General features: G+C 34.2%; 1 protein-coding gene across 4 annotated transcripts in view; it reads left to right on the forward strand.

Annotated features, from left to right (window-relative positions):
* CABCOCO1 (ciliary associated calcium binding coiled-coil 1) overlaps positions 1-17,454 on the forward strand; it is a 105,996-nt gene that overhangs the window by 57,544 nt on the left and 30,998 nt on the right. The window lies entirely within an intron of this gene.

The following is a 17,454-nucleotide window of genomic DNA, read 5'->3' on the forward strand; positions in this document are numbered from 1 at the left end:
TGCAAAGAATATTCCAGATTTGAGAAGGTGAAAATTAGTAACTGTGCAAGCAAGGGCATAGAGACAAGAATGATTGTAATATTTTAACCCAATAGCAGGGAAGAGACGACTCATCTTGAGCAGGGTTATGCATTTGACATTATTGGAAAATAGAATCTAATGGGTGAGGTAGATTATGACAAGCTCTGAATGGATGCTGGTCCGCGTGGTTCAGGCTTGGTACAATAAAAACAACCTGAGGCCGTTTTCATCCCTGACTGCGAAGGTATTTAATGTACTAACGGAACCTTTACTGAGTTTTAACATAGGAAAGTTCCTCCCAAAGCGTAGTTGGAATGAAATCTTCCTACTTGTTTTCCATAAAATCAGTATGATTTTCCATAAAGAGATTATTATTTTTGACATGAAGCAAAGGTCACAGTTTGGGTGTGTATTTGTGTCCATGAACATTATGATGTGTGTAGGTGTTTTAATTTCCAAAGTCAGGGTCAGGAGGCAGATTAGGGCTACGGTGTCATGACAACCAATCAGGTTGTTGGTTTCAGTCCAAAAAGTAGTCAATTCACTGGAAAATGCTCAATCAACTAAGTGTAAATTAAAATAGTTATGAATTGTTTGTAAAAAGCAACCACAGTTTGTTTTAAAAAGGTATGAATAATTTTGCATATGCATAATTTTCCCTAAAGATATTATTCTTTAAACATGAAGCAAAGGTCAGAATTTGGGTGTGTTTATATGCATGTGTATTTGTGTTTTAATTTCCTAAGTGGGGGTTAGGAGGCAGATTAGGACTGCAAGGGACCAAGCCAACCAATCAAGTTGTCATTTTGGTCTTTGTCCTTGTCTACAAAGCAGACAGTTCACTGGAAAAAGTTCAAGCAATTAAGTTTAAAATAAAATATTTACCAATTCATTATGAAAAGTCACCTTAAGTTTATCTAATGAAAGGTATTAATATATCTATTATTTTACCACATCTAACAGCTTGTCACTCTATTATATAAATAAATTTGTCACTCTATTATATAAATAAACATATTTCTCACAAAAAGGTGTTCATTTCTACCCAATACCTATATCTTCTAGGTGCTTAGAAATTGATTTCCAATTCATAATAAAAAGTCCGGTAAAATTGTCAAATGAAAAGCTTTCATCAATTACTTTTCGTTTTATAAACATGCTTTGAAAACACCTTATTAATTTTACAGAAAGTCATTAGGTTGCGTAAATCACTTTTTGGGTACATTTACTAATGGAATAAAATAATTCCAATATATCATTTGCTTCTGAATGCCTCAGAGTTTCAGGAAGGTATTAATAAGGCCCTGCTTCCTGTATCTTAAACCAAACATTTAGTTCGATCATTGCTTTCTTGAGTCTTAGAAAAACAAATTATGAAAGGTATAATGGACTTCTTGGAAAGGTAATGACATAAGGGCATGGTTACAAAACTGCTTTGTTTGATTTCCAACTTAAACTAAGAAAGGCCAGGCCTACTTTATAAACTCCAAAGAGCAATTATTAGGTGCAATATTATTTAGACAATATTGAGATTACACACTGAGTTGCTAGTTTAACTTAACCTCTCCAGTTAATGAACACAATATAGTTACAGGTTACAGATGATTAAAAAAAAAATCTAGATTTTCACCCCCAGACCCTCCACACACACACATTTTTTTGGTTAGCTTTGAAAAACACAGAAAATACTCAGCATAGGGTCTACACTTGCACTGCTGATGAGCAAGATGGGAAATGACTTTTCAAAACAGCATCTTGTTATGTCTGACCTGTTTTTTTAATTAAGAGTGGTGTCATCGGGCCGGCATAGTGGCTCATGCCCGTAATCCCACTACTTTGGGAGGCCGAGGCGGGTGGATCACCTGAGGTCAGGAGTTCGAGACCAACCTGGCCAACATGGTGAAACTCCATCTCTAGCAGAAATACAAAAAATTCTCTGGGTGTGGTGGCGGGCACCTGTAATCCCAGCTACTCGGGAGGCTGAGGTAGGAGAATCACTTGAACTCAGGAGTCAGAGGTTTCAATGAGCTGAGATCGCACCACTGCACTCCAGCCTGGGCAACAGAGCGAGACTCCAACTCAAAAAAAAAAAAAAAAAAGTCAAAGAAGAAAGAAAAGAAAATCACACAGAAACTGTGAGGGAATGGACATAGAAACAAGGATTGCCAGAGAGCCAAGAAAATTCAACATGCATAGGACTGCCATCTCTGAAGGAAACAGTAGAACGAGTGGAATAAAAAATCATTCAAAGACATCATTGAAATAACATTTGGGCAAGGAAGAAACGCAGGATCTGAAGAACAAAAGGAACCACTGTTCTAAAAGAAAAAGATAAAGAATGCCACACTCTGAGATGTAGTCTTACAAAGTTATTGAACTTCAGTTTTTTTTAAGTATGAAAGCAATAAAAATGCGTCACCAACAAAGGAAGAGGTAAAAAATAAAAAATAAAATTAAAAAAACACTGATTTACAAATTCATGTTAGCAGCTTTACATGCAAAAAAACTGTGGAACATTGTCAACAGGATTTTGGAAGAAAAGAGATTTGAATTACATACTCAGTCAAACTGGCATTTAAATGTCCAGATGATAGGAAATGATCTCAAATGTACAAAGTCTGAGGAAGCATATCTCCCACATATCCAGGTAATGTTTTTAAAAAATCTACGTGTCACAGTCTAGCCAATATACAGATTAATCCAAATGAAAACGACAGGAATGGGAAAGTCACAGGATGAGAAATGGTAGGGGATTATTAAATTCAGTTGAACATAAAATTAAGGCCAAACAACTAATTAGTGTAAAACAGTATAATGTTTCTAATTCTTGAAAGAAACACTACATCATGTGGTGGGGGGACAGGGGCAAGTAATGAGGACAAAACCTTCAGAGAATACCCAGTATCTATCAGGATTCCGGGCATGAAACAGCATCTTCAAAAAGACTTAAAGAACAGTCTATATGGCAGTGAACCTCCATGGGCTGGTAAGCACCCATGTACAAACAGTAGTAGGAAAGCATAATATTTTTGTTAGATTGTATTGCTGGTCACCCACCTCTGCTTTTTCTTTTTCTTTTTTTTTTTTTTTTTTTTGAGACAGAGTCTCACTCTGTCACCCAGGCTGGAGTGCGGTGGCACAATCTCGGTTCACTGCAAACTCCGCCTCCTGGGTTCACGCCATTCTCCCGACTCAGCCTCCCAAGTCGAGTAGCTAGGACTATAGGCGCCCACCACCACAACCAGCTAATTTTTTGTATTTTTAGTAGAGACGGGGTTTCACCGTGTTAGCCAGGATGGTCTCAATCTCCTGACCTCGTGATCTGCCCGCCTCAGTCTCCCAAAGTGCTGGGATTACAGGCGTGAGACACCGTGCCTGGCCCCACCTCTGCTTTTTCTAGAGGAGTCTTATACTTCCCTGCCCCACTTAAAGTTAGACTTGCCCATTTACCTGAATAAAATGTGAGCTGAAATGTCATGAAACAGATGGTAAGAAGCTTCTGAAGCCGGTTTGTGCTTCTCTGTCACGTGAATCCCCAGCTAGACATCAGGAAGAAGCACCACAATCACCCCATGATGGATATGTACCACGAACAATAGTTGTAAGTCATTGATATTTGGGAGTAATTTTATAGCAGCAAATCTAACCTTTCCTCACTAGTATACTACTCCTAAGCCTGAAGAGGAAAGGGAAAGGCAAAGTATTAGTAGAGTCTAATAAGGGATGGAATCATGGAAGAGGAGCCACAAAAGAGGAATTGAAGTCACAGAGTACAGCACAGGCCACAGCCATGATGAAGCAGTCGGACGTGGGGCAATAATACCCTGACTTCTCTTTCCTCCTACCATTTTACTTCCTGCTTGTGGCTCCCTTTCAGCAAATCCTGCTGGAAGCAGAAGACTGAGGAGTGATGCATTCCATAGAATTCAGTGTCACAAGCCAGGTTTCCCATTATCAAATGCTACAACAGATTTTGGGTGCAAAATCTTTATTAGGAATCAACACCTGTGAAGAGAAGGGGGAAGAAGCAGGACTGGACAGAGAAAGATGTTGAACGTAATTATGCAGACAATGAACTACAGAACCTCAGCCAGTCCACTGGGGATCTCTGACGTAAGGATTATTTATAAAAATCTTCCACAGGGGGCCAAAATGCTCAGCCATGTGCCCATCATGACAGCCCTGAAAAAGGCCGATGGCCAGAGATATTTGTTGTCAATTGGATGAGTCTCTTTGTCTACTTGTTTGTTTAGTTCTTCTGTGGTGAATGGTCTCTGGCGGGCATTAACATGTGACACATACATACACACAAACTATATATTTCCTCTTTTTACCTACAGAGAAAACATTATTTTAAGCAGCCATCACAAATTTTTAAATGTAATATTTTGTCCACAAAATAAACCCCAATAAATTCCTATATTAGAAATAGTACCTAATAACTGTCTGACAATGATGCATTAAAGTTAGGAATGCAAAACACATGTATAAAGAAACAATACAACAGCTGTTGCAAATTTTTAAATTTACTGGAACAACTCTTTAGCCAAAAAGTAAATCTAAATGAAAATTACTAGAAAAATAATAATCTACAAATTAATTGCCAAACCTATGACACATAACCAGAGTGGTACTCAGGTCCTTAAAGTTGTTTTAATGTGAAACAATAAAAAAATGAATAAAGCATTTACTCAAGAGTTTATTAAAAAAAATAACAGCAAAGAAATCAGAAGAAAGTCATTAACGATCACAGCAGAAATAAATGAATTTTTTAAAGAAAAGTGGTAGAACTCATAAATTCAAGAATTGCTTCTTCTAAAAAAAAAACTAGGTAAAATACTAGCTAGCCTAAATTTTAAAAAGAAAATTAAAGGATAAGCACCAATACAAAAAAATACGTAAATTAGAAAGCAGCAATGGCCATAGATCACCGCAGAGAAATGTGGTTGAAGAAGTAAAAGTTATCAAAATAGACACTAGATTATATTGAAAGCCTAAATCAACCAATACCTATGGGAGAAAAACTGAAAACAAAGAAGTCTTCAGAGGGGAATTTTTAAAGCTTCAAATAATTGATAATTGACACGTATTTAACAAGGCTAGAGAAAGTAGAAAATCTGCTCACACTTTTTATAAATGAGAAATAATGATTCAACTCCTGTCAAAAGTACACTAAAAGGGAAAATTACAAGCAATTCACTTCTGAATATTGGTACAAATGACCTAAATAAAATGTTGGCAAGTAGAATTCAGCAACACTTTAAAAGAATAACACGTCATGATCAAGTGGAGTTATTGCAGGACAGCAAGGATGGCTCATTGACGTAAGTTATCACTTAGTAGACAAGAAAAAAAAACTGTTACAATTTTGGTATCTTCTTGATAAACACTAAAAACGACTTGATACAATTTAATATTCTCACTCATTACTGTTAGGGGCTTTTACTAAAATATGAATATAAGAATATTTAACATTTTTATAGTATACATTCCCCAAATCAAAAGCGAAAATATGAAATACTAGAAGCATTCCCGTTAAAAATGATGCTAAGACAAGGTCCTACATTATTTAACATTTACATGACTGGCTTTTACTAGTCAATGTAATAAGGGAATGAAACAGGCAATGTATTAGTGTGCTCAGATTGCCGTAGCCAAGCACCACAGGCTAGATGATGGAAACAATAGAAATTTGTTTCCTCATAGTTCTGGAGTCTGGAAGCCCAAGACCAGGGGCTAGCATGCTTAGCTTTTGGTAAGGGGTCTCTTTTAGGTTTGCAGATGGCCACCTTCTCACTGGGTCCTCACAGGGCAAAAAGGAAGAGCTAGCTTTCTAGTGTCTCTTTTAATAAGGACACTAATTCTATCAGATCATGACCCTACCCTTAGGACTCATTTAATCTTGATTACTTCCTTACACTAAATGCAGTAACATTGGAGGTTAAGGCTTCAACATATAAATTGAAGCTGGAGGGAACACAACTGATCATGGCAAAAATTATTAATACTGGAAAGTAGGTAAAATTATGATGACCTTTAAACTGTATAACTATTTATCTGAAAAAGCCCAGAGAATCAGTTGAAAATTCTGAGCAAAAAAAGTAGCATTCAGTATGCTGGCTTTAAAAACCAAAACACAAAAGTCAGTAGCATTTTTGTGTTTAAGCAATATAATTAGAAAATATAGCAGAATAGAAAGTCCATTCACAAAAGTAAGAAAAGTTTTAGATAGCTATGAAAATCCCAAAAGAATGACCCAAATGATCAAACTATAAACTTTCCTGAAAAAAATAAAGGAAGACTTTAACAAAAGAAGCATACTTTCTTCATTGATAGAAATACTCAATATTGTACAAATTCAAGCCCTTTCTTAATGTTTAAATCCAATGTGATGCCAATCAAAACCCTAACAAAGTTTGTGACTGGTGTATCCCCATTCAGGATATGTAGACTGAGAATAGAGAATATTGCAAAATTATTCTTTCATCTGGAGAAATAAACATATGATGTAATAAAGAAAAACTGACTATACCATATACAATGATACAGGATATGGAAAAGAGCAACAGATCATTGTAGCACAATAAAGAGTTTAGAAATAACTGTGAACCTTTCCTTTATCTTAATATCTGATAAACATGGCATTCAAATTAATGATTGAAATATGGAAAATGGGAAAACACTCCCATATCTAAAACTTAAATACCAGAAGTAGATTTTATATGAGTGAACATTCATAATTTGTTTATAGTTTTAGATGGGAAGGCCTTTGAAAATGTCTCATCAGTCACAAAGGAAAAGATGGATAATTGTAAAACATCAAAATTATATTTTTAATTGAATCAGGCACCAAAAACAAGCTTGAACTTCTTTTAAAAAGAAATATTATTTGTAACACATGTTAAAGGGTTAATATCTTCAGCATCTCGTACATCAATAAGAGAAAGGAAAACACCACAACAGTAGGGGGGAGGGATAGCATTAGGAGATATACCTAATGTAAATAATGAGTTAACAGGTGCAGCACACCAACATGGCACATGTATATATATGTAACAAACCTGCATGTTGTGCACATATACCCTAGAACTTAAAGTATAATAAAACAGGTTCATCTTACCGAATATCTTTTTCTTATATTAGTGGACATTTTCTTTCTTCTTTAAGGAAATGCCTGTTCATGTTGTTTATTTTACTGTTGTAGTGTTTTCCTTTCTCTTATTGGCGATCATTAAAAAGTCAGGAAACAACAGTTGCTGGAGAGGATGTGGAGAAATAGGAAAGCTTTTACACTGTTGGTGGGACTGTAAACTAGTTCAACCATTGTGGAAGACAGTGTGGCAATTCCTCAAGGATCTAGAACCAGAAATACCATTTGACCCAGCCATCTCATTACTGGGTACATAACCAAAGGATTATAAATCATGCTGCTATAAAGACACATGCACACATATGTTTACTGCAGCACTATTCACAGTAGCAAAAACTTGGAACCAACCCAAATGTCCATCAATGATAGACTGGATTAAGAAAATGTGACACATATACACCATGGAATACTATGCAGCCATAAAAAATGAGTTCATGTCCTTTTCAGGGACGTGGATGAAGCTAGAAACCATCATTCTGAGCAAACTATCAGAAGGACAGAAAACCAGACACTGCATGTTCACACTCATAGGTGGGAATTGAACAATGAGAACACTTGGACACAAGGTGGGGAGCATAACACAATGGGGCCTGTTGTGAGGTAGGGGGAGGGGAGAGGGATAGCATTAGGAGATATACCTAATGTAAATGATGAGTTAATGGGTGCAGCACACCAACATGGCACATGTATACATATGTAACAAACCTGCACATCGTGAACATGTACCCTAGAACTTAAAGTATAATAAAAAATAAAATAAAATAAATAAATAATAAAAATATAGCTCTGCATGTATTGACATGGGTAGATATCTACAATGTTGAGTGGATGAAGTAAGTCATGAAACACTATGTATAATGTGGTTAATTTTTATAAAAATAAACACTTATACCAAGAAAAACAAAGAAAGAAAAAGATTCAGGCTTGCTAATAATAAAAGGGATACAAACAAGATAATATGACACTGTTCCTCCTGTATCAGATTGGCAACTTTGTATGTGATCCCTGTGTGACAGAAACTCTCATACTGTTTGTGGAATCTTAAATTGGGATTCCACTACAGTGTGATTTTTTTAAATCTATCAAAATTTTAGGCAGTCATACCCCTTGACATAGCAATTTTAATTTCAAAGCTTTGTTCCAAGAAGTTAATTCAATATGTGTAACAATATGTCCATGAAGATTTCTGTTCTAGTGTTATTTATTACAATCATGAAAATTTGGAAAATAGTGTTTCTCAATAAGAAATCGATTAAGCACACATTTGTACATACATCCAATACAAGGCTACATACAATTAAAAATTATAAACTTGTGCATTTTCACAGGAGATTGACATAACAAAATTACAAAATACCTGTATCATACTATCTTATTTATTAAAATAAATACATATATAATATTAAGTGTCACAAGATAAAAATGTGGGCTATATTTGTACTTATTACAGAGCAAAATATCTGGAAAAAATGTTTATCTAATTATTTACAATGGGATTTGGAGTGATTTTTAGTTTTTTTTAAATATTTTTACTACTTGTATTGCTTGAACTCTTTTACAATGATTCTGTTTATTTTTATGAATAAAAAGCAATAAAGCCCCTTTATCTGGTGGGGAAAATATTATTAAGAGGGGTTACTTTGTGGGTTCATAATAGTTAGAAAATATTATTATTCATGGAATCATATATGATGGCCCAGAACTGGATGCCCTCCTTTTTACTCCTACAGCCTTCATTTATGGCACTGGTATAAATTATAATAATAAGGCCAGGCACAGTGGCTCACTCCTGTAATCCCAGCACTTTGGGAGGCCGAGGGGGATGGATCACCTGAGGTCAGTATTTCGAGACCAGCCTGGCCAACATGGCAAAACCCCGTCTCTACAAAAAAAAAAAAAAAAAAAAAGTACCAAGTATGGTGGTGCACACCTGTAATTCCAGCTCTAGGGAGACTGAGGCACAAGAATTGCTTGAGCCTGAGAGGCATACATTGCAGTGAGCCAAGACTGTGCCACTGCACTCCAGCCTGGGCGACACAGTGAGACCCTGCCATACACACACAAAATAATATGTTATAATAATAAGAGATAAAATGTGATCTTAGAGCTATCACCTTCTACTAGATTATAAACTTCTTGAAGGTAGGATTATTTCTTATTTTTTAGACTCCCATAGATCTTAACATAGGGAAGTACGCAGTAAATATTTATTGAATTGAACCAATTATACTTCTACAAACAACAAAAAAAATCATAATCTCTATACCTACACTAATAAAACTGGAATTTTCAATTATCTTAAAATTTCAAATTTATCTAGTTACAAAGAGAAAGATGTATAAATTGTTCATTTCATAAATCTCAAGAATAGTCTTACATTAATAAGATTTTCACTGATATTCTCTGAATATTGAAGAAAGATTTGAATTGTTTTAAGTTAATTAAAATGCATCTGAAAGAGCTCTAGAGTTCAAAGAATGTATAATCAAACCCCTTATACACAGAATTTCTCTCCTGTAAAAGAAGAAAAGACTAGAAATGTCTGTTTTCATCCATAACTCTCTTCAAATAGCAGAAGCTTGGTTAAGAAAAAAAAAAGATTTTTGCATGTTTCTGGGATAAAAGAAAAGCAGAAATATTTTCCTGATAATTGTCATTCTATTCCTTTTCTGTATTTTCTGTAGCGTGTATTTATGTTGATTGGGAACGTTTTATAATTTTGCAAATTATCAGCATGACTCAATAAAAAATAAGCCAAAATAATTTTGAACACCTAACTGGTAATATTTTTAAATATTCCTTGAGCTGGAACAATTAGATGTTTGAATTACTTACTCTGAATGCTAATGTATGAATACTTTTCTCCTGTTCAACATTCATCCCTCTATATATAAACTATTTAAGTCACAGTATAATTATGGAATATGTTAGTAGAAGGAAGTCAAAGTGTTTTATCAATGCCTGTAAGCATCATTTACATTAGCATCTGTTACAGAATTGGTTTTAAATTTTATTTCTAGACCCTTAAAACCTGTGGGTTACACACATCAGTATTTTTAGACTATAATTTCAAAAGACTAAACCCATTTTTGAACCTTTGTTTCAACATGCTTTTGAAAGCATATAAAGATATGGGTATTTTATCTTTCTGATTTTTTGTATCTTTCTTTCTGATTTCTTTAGCTTCTTTTAGATCTGTAAGTCTTCTTGTGTATTGTTGGTTTTTCTATTTTTTTTTGCTTGTTTTCCCTTAAATATATAAAGTTAGTTCTTACCTATGTTTATGTACAAGGCCTTTAACACTTGACATGTCAGTTCTGCAATATTTGGTAATAAAATACCTTTCCTGAAGTATGGAATTGTGGAGACAGAGCTGCCAGCATTACAATTGGCCTGTCAGTCTTTGCAAAGCAGCACCAAATATCACCCAGCCCCTGCAGATCTCTGGGCAAAAACATATCAATCCTCATAAGTGAATTCAATAGAATTCTTCTTGACAATTACAAAGAAATAATAATTTGTATTTTCTGTTCACATTTATATCTTCCTTAAAGGTGAAAAATGTATTGAACCCTTGAGATTAAGAGGAATTACTAGTTTTTAAAATACACATACATAAGCAATTTGATTGTTTCAATTAATATTAAATAGATCCCAAAAGATTACTTCAAAATTTGAATTTTCAGAAATTTTGACCAAGCTAAGCTTCTCCAAGCACAACCAGAAGGAGGCTAGCGAGATGGAGCTTATCCATCCACGAGCCACCTTTGAGTCAACACAACTGGCAGCAGTATAGGGGACTACTATAGTCAGAGCCAAGATTCCTAAGCCTTTCCTTCCTCCTTTCTTCATCCCATTTCCATTCTCCTTCTTGAAGTCATGGCTGGGGCACTGGAGAGAGGGGAATGCCAGTGCATGTCTACAGTGAAGATTTTCATAGCACAGCTTTGAAATGTGGTTACATATGGGGGGAACTGGGCAAAAAAGTAAATATATCAAAAAAATGAGATTTGTGACTGTAGAAGGGAGTTACATCTGTGGTAAGGGGGAAGACTAGAATAAACCATGTGGTGTTAGACGTATCAGTGTGAACTAAGGGTTTTAAGACAAATAGATAAGTATAATAAGACATAATATAATATTTTTTCTAACTTTGACTTCTAAGAGGGCCGGAACAATACCTCATTAACAATGAGCAAACTTAAGGATTATGATTCACTTTGAGATTCTGATTACTATAATCTATGATTGTATATGATGGACTATTTCATTTTCTAGTAATTGTTGTTGTGCTTTCATTGAATCATAAATCCAGTTTAAGACATTTCTACAATGAAGACAGACAAATAGCCAAAAGGTATATGGGAAAAAAAAAATGCTCAATGTCACCAATTGTCAGGGAAATGCAAATTAAAACCACAATGAGATAATCACCTCACACTTCTCAGGATGGCTATTATCAAAAACAAAAGACAAGGTGAAGATGTGGAGAAATTGGTATGCTTGTACACTGTTGGTGGGAATGCAAAATTTCCAGCCACTGTGGAAAATAGTATGGAGGTTCCTCAGAAATTAAAAATATAACTGCCATATATGATCCAGCAATCCCACTTCTTAGTATTTATCAAAAAGAATTTAAATCAAGTTCCCAAAGAGATTTTAGCACTCCTGTGTTCACCACAGCACTATTCCCAGTAGCCAAGATGTGGAAAACCCTAAATGCCCATCAACAGATAATGGATTTTAGAATATGGTGTATACATACAATGGAATATTACTCAGCCTTTAAAAAGAAGGCAATTCTGCAATATGGACAGCATGGATAAACCTTGAGGACATCGTGCTAAGTGAAATAAGTCAGTTACAGAAAGGCAAATTCTGTAGGATTTCACTTGTATCAGTTATCTAAAATAGAGGCCAGCAGGGAGAGGAATATGGGCAGTTACTGATCAATGGACATAAGGTTTCAGTCAAGTAAAATGAATAAGCTCTGGAGATCTCCTGCACAACATTGTACCTACAGTCAATAATGATGTATTGTAGACTTAAAAAATTTTTAAGATGATAGATCTCATGTTGTGTTCTCACCACTAAAAGTAAAATATGCCACCCAAAACAAAACAATGCACACTCTTAGCGCCCAGCTCTTGGTTTCTAAATACCATTGTCCAATAAAAAAAAAACTAGGGCTTCTTAAGAAATGCCTGACTTTGGATTTGGGAAAGGAAAAAATTAGATAGGGCTGGAATATGTTATCATGACAAAAGATGGGATCTTTCCCAAAAGACACAGGATCCAGCTTGAAGGGTATCCTACTAGCCAATGTAAACATCCAAGTAAATTATGATAGGAACAAATTGTAACTATTTGAGCAAAATACATATCCATGAAGCACTACAGTTATAAATAGGTGAATGAAAAAAATAGATATATGAAGAGGAAGGAAGATACATCACTAGAATGACAACTAATAAATCCACAAGAAACAATAGAGTTCGAATACTGTCATTTAGTAACCATCCCAATAATTGATTTAGGAATGAATGATCAAAGAGTGCTGAACTTGGTAGGTGTAAGTTTGGTAAGGAATCAAATATTTAAAGAGTGCCAATGTATCTTCCCATAAAATTATTATTAATTGTTTATTAAGTAATAAATATAATGTACTGAATAATTAATTTCACAGTTGAGAAACTTGGCAGATATCATTTGATCTAAGTAATAAACATTCATAATACAAGTAATAGTGCAAATTATTATTGTTTCCTCCTCATATACTGCATTGAGAAAAACGACATGAATTCTGTGATATTCCTGTCAAAAATGCATAAATCATGAAGAAACAACAGACAACCCCAAAGAGGGAGATTCTAAAAAGTAACTGTTGTAGGCTCTTTAAAAATGTCAAGGTCAAGAAAAATAAGGAAAGGCTGAGGAACTCTTGTAAATCGAAAGAGACTAAAGGAATATTTAAATACAACATATGCTCCTAAATTGGATATTGGACTTCTAAATAACATTCTTGGGATAATTGGTAAATTTTATTGGAGTAGAGGGATCATATGGCAATATTAGATCAGATTTTAATAGCTGTTTTCTGGTTATGTAGGAGAGTGTCATTGTACTTAAGAAATGCACATTGAAGTATGACAAAGGATGCAGCATTAATCTGCAATTTATTTTCAATAGTTATATGGGAGCACTATGTATTATTTCTCTATATGTAAATTTGAAGTTATTTCCAAAAAAAAAAGTAAAACAAACAGAATTCCCGAGGTCATGGGAATTCTAGGAATGGTCATCTGGGCTATCAGGAAAAGCTGCTTCCACACATACTGGCTCTTGTTTTCCTTGGGTTTTGTTACATAATCCTCCGAGGAGGCATGGTTCTTTCAGTCCTTCACCTGAAGATGAAACCCACATAAAATCCAGGATCTTCCTCTTATCTCCCTTGCATTGTAGAGGTTTTCAGTATTTACTAAATCTCATATTTCACCTTCTCATTTTTTTTGTATTAAGATAAATACAACAGTTGTCCCTCAAAATACTTCTCAAGAGTCAAACTTGGAAATTAAACAGACTTTTGCAGCAAAATTTTGATTAGTGCTTAATGGAGCATTTTGCTTAACTAAAATTTGCATTTGACATGTGATATTTTATGAAAAATCTGTTGGTACAGTTTTCTGACTGGAAAAACATTAAAAATAGGAGGGAGGGAGGAGAGAAGGAGGGAGGGAAGGAGGGAGGGAGGGAAGGAAGGAGGGAGGGAGGGAAGGAGGGGAAAGTTTCTTTTTTAAAGGGAGATCTTTGAGTACCTCAAAGTCATATAAAATCCAGCAGAAATTGCTTCACCCTTAATATAGATGCCAGAAGTTGCATTATTTTGAGTGATTGATATCAAGCCATTTGATTACAATTTACGTGTTCTAAAATTTCTAAACAATGAAGAATCTCATAATTAAAATGTTCTGATTAACTAGATTCCAGATTTTAAAGCAAAAGAAAATTTTGAATATATATGGTTCTATTGTTTGTCTGACTGTATAAAATTTGCCAGTTTTATATAACAATATTTAAAAGTAATTTTATTATGTGAAAGCAGATTACCCAAGTCTTTCTTTAAATCTACTTTTTGAATTCTTTATTGGTATAAAGATCTGTATGAGCTGAAAGAAAAGATATTTAAATTAATACAGTCGGCCTGGATTCCCCAGGGGAGTGATGAACTAGCATTTTAATTACTAACAAATTTAATTATTCAATCCAGGTGTGAACCATCAAAAATTTAGAGAACTCCTTTGCTTTAAGCAAGTACTTTTCATTTCTAGGAAAATATGATGCCATCAATGTCTAATCTAGAATGCAGGTTCAAAAAGCTGTCAGATTTGTACTGTGGTTACATTATTTTGTTTCAATTGTAAATTCCCAGAACATTAAATCTATCAATAGTTGACTGTAAAGACAACAACTACCACCCAAAAGTTAAACCCTGCTGATATAGCCCACTTTAACTTTTTACCAGTCTTGGATTTACCTAAATCCTTTTGGCAAAACTGAAAAATGAAAAGTTTCCTTACTGGAAATAGATTTGCTATGTAAACAGTTATTAGAACCATATAATCTGTATCTATAACTACTGCTCCTGCGACTTTTCAAATTTAATAAAACTGTCTATTCAATACAGCTTTCTTGGATTTGCAAGGCTCTGTTAGTCCTCAAAATAATAAGGCAAGGCTCACAAAGACAGATGGCAATTGCCAAGATTACAATTACTTTTATATTGATTTTAAAAACTCTAGTAAAATATCAAAATATGTTATCTCCTGGAGAACAACTTGAAAATAAACTAGTGAAATTGAAAGTTAGGATGAGAAACACTTATTAAATCTTAATCTTGGCCAAATCTCCATCTTTGTCATTACAGTGAATGTTTTTAGAGCTTTTATTGGGATCAAGCAAACCAGTTTGGAAATGCTTTGATACTTATGTTTTGATTCTGTTTCTACATTTACTAAGATTTATGTAACTATCTACCATCTACTTAGCTAGATGTACCATTGCAAGTAGTATATACCATGTTTAAGTAATACCATTTATATGTGCTTTTTATAAATAGCATCATTTATAAGTAATAAACGCATTTATCTGTTGTAATGTCTTTTGATTTTGATTGCTTAACCAAATTTTCTAAACTATTTCTGTTATTTTAAAGCATTATATAATTTTAACCTATTTGTAGTTTATTTCATTCAGAGCATGCATCCTGCCATTTTTTGCTGTATTTTGAGATAAGATTTTATGTTAAATACATGCCTCAAAAGAAAGATTAAATTACCTACCCAATTTAGCAGAGAAAAAATATTTACCATATATGAAATCTACCTAGCTTGAGTTTTGAAATCTAGAATTTTCCCGATTCAGGAGAAGGACTCACTATTTAAGGTGTTTAATCAAGAGCTGGAGAAGGACAAAATGAATTGCTGTGGCTGCAACTTACACCAGAGTCACACTATAGTGCCCTCCTGTGGAGGTTTGGTTAAAACTTCATTTTTGTGCCCATGAGAATGATTTTCAAAGTGACAAAAGTCATCACATTCAAAGTTACCGAAGTTCAATATAGTTTTGTCATTTTTTTCCTTTGCAACTAGACATTAAATTACTTTTAAAATACAAGAAACATTCACAGTTCAGAAGATCTGCAGTTCAAAATACAAATTGAGACTTGTCAGCATTTTATCTACATTTATTTTATTTTAGTGGATTTTACCCCAATTTTTACTTAAATAGTTGAATATTAAAGAGGAGAGAGCATAATCAGTTCCTGAACTAGGAAGATAAATTCTTCAGCTAAGATATTTATAGATTTATGTAATAAAAAGAGTTTTCTTGTTAAAAGCATAAAGATTATAATATTGTAGAATCACAAAACAAAAAATAACAACAAAAGTTTAGACTATACACTCATTTATAGTCATCAAAAAATGTGCAAACAGTGATTCTTTTTCTAACTGTTATACTTCCCCCCGCTTACCCCCACCCCCAGTTGAAGAGTTAACCTTTTTTCTGAAGATAAATTAATGCTACTTATTAGGTATTTATTTCAAAATAATTTGATTCATTTGTTTTCTTCTCTCTGCCCTAAACCTCTTTTTACCCTTAGTTTCAAGGGTATGAAAATGTGAATTTTATCATATGTGGCACGTGCACACTCATATATGTACACATTTATCATTTGTACACCTTTAAAATTAAGTTTCAGTGTATACAAAATTCTCAGATCGATGGATTAGGTATTTCCTTTTGCATTTCCTCTTTTCCTCCCCAGCCCAATGCTCCACCACCCAAGCTTTTCTAATTTGCAACTGCCAGGGATGCCTGTTAACTACTGAAAACCTGAAGCCCACCTTCACTCTTTAATGGCATATTAAACAGGTGTTAAGAATCATAGACCCTAATTAAGACTTTATTCAAGAAGTAGGAAGGGGGGCGGGGAAACACTAAAAAGACTTAAGAGAAAAACCAGAAAGTTATATGCAGCATTTTATGTCAACAAGAAACACAATGGATTTTTGTCTCTTCACATAAATCTTTTTAAATCTGTCTCCTGAAAATGCGAAGAAGAAAACATTGGTTTTTCAAAGTTTAAATGTCTGTAATTACAGACCATTAGCTAACTGGCAATGTTCATAACTAAAGAAGTAATGGAGCGCTTTCTGTAGGAATGGCCATGATCAAAGAGATTGTGAGTAAGCTCATCCAAACTAGAAGTGTTGGATAAAATTTTAAAACAAGAACAAAAATAGGATGAGAAAATGCAGAACAGAGTGGAAGATGGTGTTCGTTTCCTTTAGTAAAAAATGGCTTAATTTGTGAGACCAGATTAGATAAGAAACATAACTGAGAAATTCAACCTCACCTAAAAGTAACCTTAAAATGTTAAATAAAATGTGCCTAGGACTGCGCATTCTTGTTGTCCTGTGTTCAAAAGAGAATTTAGAAGAATGAGATTTTTCCAAGGCCAGGAATACATAAAGTTCCATTAATGAGAGAAGGTGATATCTAAGATGCCTCTTTAGAATAGTCTCAAGAGAATAAAATTGGGAGCCAGCTAGAAAATTTCCCTCAAAACAATCCAGGATGAACCCCCAAAAGCCATTTATAAAGTAAGTGAGCATCACTGGGCTCAAAGTCAAAAGAGAATGTGTGGGGCTCAGAACACATCCTCTCCAGAAATCTAATTATCATCAAGAACTTGGTTTGCTCTCTTCCTAGACTCCACACAA

Source organism: Hylobates moloch, unplaced genomic scaffold (genome assembly GCF_009828535.3).
Source record: "Hylobates moloch isolate HMO894 unplaced genomic scaffold, HMol_V3 SCAFFOLD_3, whole genome shotgun sequence".
NCBI lineage: Eukaryota > Metazoa > Chordata > Mammalia > Primates > Hylobatidae > Hylobates > Hylobates moloch.